This window comes from Triticum aestivum, chromosome 2A, assembly GCF_018294505.1.
Source record: "Triticum aestivum cultivar Chinese Spring chromosome 2A, IWGSC CS RefSeq v2.1, whole genome shotgun sequence".
Taxonomy (NCBI): Eukaryota; Viridiplantae; Streptophyta; class Magnoliopsida; order Poales; family Poaceae; genus Triticum; species Triticum aestivum.
Window position 1 is genome coordinate 609,856,462 of NC_057797.1, and position 8,445 is coordinate 609,864,906.

An 8,445-nucleotide genomic window follows, 5' to 3' on the forward strand; every position below is an offset into this window, starting at 1 on the left:
CTAGGGCCTCCTCATCGAATTCGGGTAGCAACTTCCGCTTCGGGTAGCTCTTGGTGGGGCGATTACCACCATACTTTGTTGTTGTGTTGAGTACTTTACTCCCTCTGATTTGGAGTGTGTCCTGCGCAGCCTTGAGCCTTTGCTTCTGCTTTTTCAGACTCCTCGCGGTGGCAACCAGCCTTTGACGGGCATTCTGCTGCTCCGGGTGCCTGTCCGGCGTTATGTCATCTGGACTATTATCTTTGACAGGATTGGTTTGTTCGGTTTGATTCTCTGTATTGCCGTGGTCCGGCAGTGGTTCGCCCTGCTCCAACGATGGGTCTGTATGATCGTTATTTCTTCCGAGGCGGGATTTGGGGTGGTGCTTACGCCGCCGCTTTGACTGCTTCTCGAGGGGACAAGCCTTCGTTGCGTCCTTCCGTTCCTTGTCGTCGTCTTCTTTTGGTGTGTCCACCATGTATACGTCATATGATGAGGTGGGCGTCCAGCGCCCTGTGGGCGGTGGTTCTTCTTCGCCTCCCGCATCGTCGTCCATACTGTCGATGTTTTCGGAGTCGAAGTCGAGCATGTCGGTTGAGTCATCGACAGTGGCTACTAAGTGGGTGGTGGGTGGGCCTCGAATTTCTTCGTCATCCGCATCCCAGTCCTGCCGGACATAATTCGGCCAGGATTCTCCTGACAAGGAGAGAGACCTTAATGAGTTTAGTATGTCTCCAAAGGGCGAGTGCTGAAAAATATCCACGGAGGTAAACTCCATGATCAGCGCCCAATCGGATTCGATAGGAACGGGCGCAGGCGGTCCGGAGTCCGTGGCCGGAGAAGGATCCGGCAGTTTAACAACACGGCTCTCGTGCAAGGCAAGGTCGATGTTCGGCTCGATCGCCGCAGAGGGTAAGGCCTCCATGGAGGGGTCCATCCACCCATTCGCGGAAGGCGCGACTGGCTCCGAATTGATGGTTGGAGAGGCTGCCGGTGCGATCTCCTTAACACTGTCCGATGGGAGAGCTAAGTCAAGCTCATCGTGACCGCGTGGCGCACAAGGCAGAGGCTCGAATTCATCGAAGATCAAATCTCCACGGATATCGGCCGTGTAGTTTAAGCTTCCGAACCTGACCAGGTGGCCAGGGGCGTAACTTTCCATCTGCTCCAGATGGCCAAGCGAATTGGCCCGCAGTGCAAAGCCGTCGAGCACGAAGATCTGTCCGGGGAGAAAAGTCTCACCCTGGACCGCATCACTATCGATGATAGTAGGAGCCATCAAGCCTAACGGCGACGACACAGAGGAACTCTCAATGAAAGCACCAATGTCGGTGTCAAAACCAGCGGATCTCGTGTAGGGGGTCCCGAACTGTGCGTCTAGGCTGGATGGTAACAGGAGGCAGGGGACACAATGTTTTACCCAGGTTCGGGCCCTCTTGATGGAGGTAAAACCCTACGTCCTGCTTGATTAATATTGATGATATGGGTAGTACAAGAGTAGATCTACCACGAGATCAGAGAGGCTAAACCCTAGAAGCTAGCCTATGGTATGATTGACTGTTGTCCTAGGGACTAAAACCCTCCGGTTTATATAGACACCGAAGAGGGTTAGGGTTACACAAGGTCGGTTACAAAGGAGGAGATATCCATATCCGTGTTACCTAGCTTGCCTTCCACGCCAAGTAGAGTCCTATCCGGACACGAGACGAAGTCTTCAATCTTGTATCTTCATAGTCTAACAGTCCGGCCAATGGAGATAGTCCGGCTGTCTGGAGAGCCCCTAATCCAGGACTCCCTCAATGGGCATATATTTTGTAGAGAGAATTAAACTCTCTTGCTTCACTTATTTCTATTTAGAGAGATGACAAGAATTGGTCATTCACATGGTTAGTCATAAAATCCTACATAAAACTTGTAGATCACTGGATATGATATGTTTGATTCCTTGCAATAGTTTTGCGATATAAAGATGGTGATATTGGAGTCATGCTAGTGGGTAGTTATGGATTGTAGAAATACTTGTGTTGAAGTTTGTGATTCCCATAGCATGCACGTATGGTGAACCATTATGTAACGAAGTTGGAGCATGAGGTATTTATTGATTGTCTTCCTTATGAGTGGCGGTCGGGTACGAGCGACGGTCTTTTCCTACCAATCTATCCCCCTAGGAGCATGCGCGTAGTACTTTGTTTCGATGACTAATAGATTTTTGCAATAAGTATGTGAGTTCTTTATGACCAATGTTGAGTCCATGGATTATACACACTCTCACCCTTCCATCATTGCTAGCCTCTTCGGTACCATGCATTGCCCTTTCTCACCTCGAGAGTTGGTGCAAACTTCGCCGGTGCATCCAAACCCCGTGATATGATACGCTCTATCACACATAAGCCTCCTTATGTCTTCCTCAAAACAGCCATCATACCTACCTATCATGGCATTTTCATAGCCATTCCGAGATATATTGCCAGGAAACTTCCATCATCTTCATATACATGACTTGAGCATCATTGTCATATTGCTTTGCATGATCGTAAGATAGCTAGCATGATGTTTTCATGGCTTGTCTGTTTTTTTATGTCATTGCTACGCTAGATCATTGCACATCCCGGTACACAGCTGGAGGCATTCATATAGAGTCATACTTTGTTCTAGACATCGAGTTGTAATATTGAGTTGTAAGTAAATAAAAGTGTGATGATCATCATTATTAGAGCATTGCCCCAGTGAGGAAAGGATGATGGAGACTATGATTCCCCCAAAACTCGGGATGAGACTCCGAACTTTAAAAAAAAAGAGGCCAAAGAAGACCAAATAAAAAAAGGACAAAGAAGCCCAAGAAAAAAATGAGAGAAAAAGAGAGAAGGGGCAATGCTACTGTCCTTTTACCACACTTGTGCTTCAGAGTAGCACCATGTTCTTCATATAGAGAGTCTCTTGAGTTATCACTTTCATATACTAGTGGGAATTTTCATTATAGAACTTGGCTTGTATATTCCGATGATGGGCTTCCTCAAATGCCCTAGGTCTTCATGAGCAAGCAAGTTGGATGCACACCCACTTAGTTTCAGTTTGAGCTTTCATACACTTATAGCTCTTAGTGCATCCGTTGCATGGCAATCCCTACTCCTCGCATTGACATCAATTGATGGACATCTCCATAGCCCGTTGATTAGTTGCGTTGATGTGAGACTTTCTCCCTTTTTTGTCTTCTCCACACAACCTCCATCATCATATTCTATTCCACCTATAGTGCTATATCCATGGCTCACGCTCATGTATTGCGTGAAATTTGAAAAGGTTTGAGAACATCAAAAGTATGAAACAATTGCTTGGCTTTCCATCGGGGTTGTGCATGATTTGAATATTTTGTGTGGTGAAGATGGAGCATAGCCAGACCATATGATTTTGTAGGGATAACTTTCTTTGGCCATGTTATTTTGAAAAGACATGATTGCTTTATTAGTATGCTTGAAGTATTATTGTCTTAATGTCAAATGATAGACTATTGCTTTCAATCACTCGTGTCTTAATATTCATGCCATGATTAGATTACATGATCAAGATTATGCTAGGTAGCATTCCACATCAAAAATTATCTTTTTTATCATTTACCTACTCGAGGACAAGCAGGAATTAAGCTTGGGGATGCTGATACATCTCCGTCGTATCTATAACTTTTGATTGTTCCATGCCAATATTATACAACTTTCCTATACTTTTGGCAACTTTCTATACTATTTTTGGGGACTAACATATGGATCCACTGCCCGGTGTCAGTTCCTGTTTGTTGCATGTTTTTTGTTTCGCAGAAAATCCATATCAAACAGAATCCAAACGGGATAAAAACTGACGGAGATTTTTTTGGAATATATGTGATTTTAGGGAAGAAGAATCAACGCGAGACGATGCCCGAGGGGGCCACGAGGCAGGGGGCGCACCCCAGGGGGGTGGGCACGCCCCTAACCCTCGTGGCCACCCTGTAAGGCAGTTGGTGCCCTTCTTTCGCCGCAAGAAAGCCAATATCTGGATACAAATCGTGTCAAAATTTCAGCCCAATCGGAGTTACGGATCTTCGGGAATATAAGAAACGGTGAAAGGCCAGAATCTGGAACACAGAAACAGACAGACACAGAGAGAATGATCCAATCTCGGAGGGGCTCTCGCCCCTTGATACGTCTTCGTCGTATCTATAATTTTTGATTGTTCCATGCCAATATTCTACAACTTTCATATACTTTTGGCAACTTTTTATACTATTTTTGGGACTAACATATTGATCCAGTGCCCAATGCCAGTTCCTGTTTGTTGCCTGTTTTTTGTTTCACAGAATATCCATATCAAACGGAGTCCAAACGGAATAAAAACTGACGAAGATTTTTTTGGAATATATATGATTTTTGGGAAGAAAAATCCACACGAGACGATGCTCGAGGGGCCCACGAGGCAGGGGGCGCTCCTGACCCTCGTGGCCACCCCGTAAGGCGGTTGATGCCCTTCTTTCACCACAAGAAAGCTAATATCCGGATAGAGATCGTGTTAAAATTTCAGCCCAATCGGGAGTTACGGATCTCCGGGAATATAAGAAACGGTGAAAGGGTAGAATCTGAGAGCACAGAAACAGAGAGAGACGGAGAGACATATCCAATCTCGGAGGGGCTCTCGCCCCTCCCATGCCATGGAGACCAAGGACCAAAGGGGAAACCCTTGTCCCACCTAGGGAGGAGGTCAAGGAAGAAGAAGAAGGAGGGGGCTCTCTCTCCCTTGCTTCTGGTGGCACCGGAGTGCCACCGGGGGCCATCATCATCACCGCAATCTTCACCAACAACTTCACCGCCATCACCACCAACTCTTCCCCCCTCTATGCAGCGGTGTAACCTCTCTCTTACCCGCTGTAATCTCTACTTAAACATGGTGCTCAACTCTATATATTATTTCCCAATGATGTATGGCTATCCTATGATGTTTGAGTAGATCCGTTTTGTCCTATGGGCTATTTGATGATCAAGATTCGTTTGAGTTGCATGTTTTATTATTGGTGCTATCCTATGGTGCTCTCCGTGTTGCAAAAGCGCGAGGGATCCCCATTGTAGGGTGTTGCAATACGTTCATGATTCGCTTATAGTGGGTTGCGTGAGTGACTGAAACACAAACCCGAGTAAGGGGGTTGTTACGTATGGGATAAAGAGGACTTGATGCTTTAATGCTATGGTTGGGTTTTACCTTAATGATCTTTAGTAGTTGCGGATGCTTGCTAGAGTTCCAATCATAAGTGCATATGATCCAAGTAGAGAAAGTATGTTAGCTTATGCCTCTCCTTCAAATAAAATTGCAATAATGATTAGCGGTCTAGTTATCGATTGCCTAGGGACAAATAACTTTCTCGTAACAACAAGCTCTTTACTAAAACTAACTTAGTTGTCTCTTTATCTAAAACAGCCCCTACTTTTTATTACTTGCTCTTTATTATCTTGCAAACCTATCCAAAAACACCTACAAAGTACTTCTAGTTTCATACTTGTTCTAGGTAAAGCGAACGTCAAGCGTGCGTAGAGTTGTATCGGTGGTCGATAGAACTTGAGGGAATATTTGCTGCCTTTAGCTCCTCGTTGGGTTTGACACTCTTAATTATCGAAAACTGTTGTGATCCCCTATACTTGTGGGTTATCAAGACATTTTTCTAGCGCCCTTGCCAGGGAGCAATAGCGTGGGGTGAATATTCTCGTGTGTGCTTGTTTGCTTTATCACTAAGTAATTTTTATTCGCTTTTCTTAGTTGTTTTCTATCTTTAGTTATGGGTAGGAAACACAAAATACCAAAAAAATAGTTGTACCTACTGAACCAATGGTTGAAGAACCACTCAAAATCTATCACACTCCTAAAGCTTTTTACTTGGATAACCTTCAATCCCTATGTGCTCGTGCTGAAACCCCAACTAGCTTAGTTGAGGGCAAATCTTTAGATGAGCATGCTTGTTATGTGCGACACCGTATATCTGAAAAAGGGAAACTTTTACTGGGTCAAATTCATCGTTTGCAATGCTATGCTTGGAATTTATGTGAAATCTATGATTTTACTTGTTGTTCTGAAAACCCTAAGAAACACCTTCCCTATCAATGTGAGTTTAGTGATAATGGAATCGTATCTTCGTATGCTAAGGGTGTTTATAATTACTATGATGTTCAACAAATTGAAGAATTTGTTGCTTTTAAGGGTGCTTACGAAATTGCTTCTTTGATTGAAAAGTATGATGCTACTCTTTACAAATCTGAAAATTTTGCCATACTTAAATATTGCTATGATAATTATGCTTCTAATGCCTATGTTGAACCATATATTCAGGACTACTCCGCTGTCCAAGAAGAGACTAATATTATGCAGGAGTCTATGGAAGAAGAAATTGATGAAACCGTGAGCTCATTGGATGAAAAAGATGATGAGGAGAGCGAAGAACAAAAGGAGGAAGAGTGGATTAGCTACTCATGTCCACCTTATAATGAGAGTAACTCTTCAACTCATACATTGTTTAATTTCCCTTTGTGCTTACCGAAGGATGATTTTGATGATGACTATTGTGATCCCTTTGATTCTCTTGAAATATCACTTTTTGATGATGCTTGCTATGCTTGTGGCCAAGATGCCAATATGAATTATGGTTATGGAGATGAACTTGCTATAGTTCCTTATGTTAAACATGAAATTGTTGCTATTGCATCCACGCATAATAGTCCTATTATCTTTTTGAATTCTCCAAACTACACTATATCGGAGAAGTTTGTGCTTATTAAGGATTATATTGATGGGTTGCCTTTTACTATTACACATGATGATTTTTATGAATATAATATACATGTGATTGCTGCTCCTACTTGCAATTATTATGAGAGAGGAACTATATCTCCACCTCTCTATGTTTCCCACATGATAAAATTGCAAGAAACTGTTTATACTATGCATTGGCCTTTACTATGTGTGCATGAATTGTTCTTTTATGACATGCCGATGCATAGGAAGAGAGTTAGACTTCGTTGTTACATGATATATGTTACTTTGTGCTCACTACTAAATGCCAAATCATTGTTAATTAAAATTGGCTTTTATATACCTTGGGATCCGGGTGGATCCATTACTTGAGCACTATATGCCTAGATTAATGGCTTTAACGAAAGCGCTGCCAGGGAGACAACCCGGAAGTTTTAGAGGGTCATTTATTTCTATTGAGTGATTTCATATATTTTAAAAGAAACAAAAATAAAGAGGGGAACCCAAAACTTTTTCAAAAAGGAAAGTGAAAGTGAGAAAGACAAGCATTGTTGAAGTGGGAGAGCTCCTTGAACTTTGTTCATGCTCACGGCAACTTTGTGAATCTTGATTACAGAAACTTTTCAACAAACATAAGTATCTGCTTGTACAATTCCATTGTATTATAAAAATAATGTGCCAAGGTTTGCCTTTAGGATGTTTACATTTGCTTGATGGTTTGTACGGTGCAGGACAGAAACTTTGGCTGTAGTGCGTGATTCTACATTTTTAGTTGGAAGGTCAAACGGTTCTGATTCTTTTTGCAATGTCTTCCTATACAAATTTTTTATTTGTCCTAATTTTTGCAGAATTTTTCAAGTATCATAAGTATGGTGAATGTTCAGATTACTACAGACTGTTCTGTTTTAGACAGATTCTGTTTTTGATGCATAGTTTGCTTGTTTTGATGAAACTATCGATTAATATCAGTGAATTAAGCCATGAAAAAGTTATATTACAGTAGAGATAATGCGAAAACAAAATATGAATTGGTTTGCAACAGTACTTAGAGTAGTGATTTGCTTTATTATACTAACGGATCTTACCGAGTTTTCTGTTGAAGTTTTGTGTGGATGAAGTGTTCGATGATCGAGAAGGTTTCGATGTGAGAAGAAGGAAGAGAGGCAAAGAGCTCAAGCTTGGGGATGCCCGAGGCACCCCGAGTAAATATTCAAGGATACTCAAGCGTCTAAGCTTGGGGATGCCCCGGAAGGCATCCCCTCTTTCTTCAACAAGTATCGATATGTTTTAGGATTCGTTTCGTTCATTCAATATGTGCAAATCTTGGAGCGTCTTTTGCATTTAGTTTTCATTTTTTTTCTTTTATGCACCATGCTGGTATAAGATAATACTTTTTTGATTTATAGAGTGCTCTATGCACTTAACTTATATCTTTTGAGTATGGCTTTATAGAATGCTTCATGTGCTTCACTTATATCATTTCAAGTTTGGATTCCATGTTTCTCTTTACATAGAAAACCGCCATTTGTAGAATGCTCTTTTGCTTCACTTATATTTGTTAGAGCACGGTCATATCTTTTGTAGAAAGAATTAAACTCTCTTGCTTCACTTATATCTATTTAGAGAGATGACAGGAATTGGCCATTCACATGGTTAGTCATAAAATCCTACAAAAAACTTGTAGATCACTGAATATGATATGTT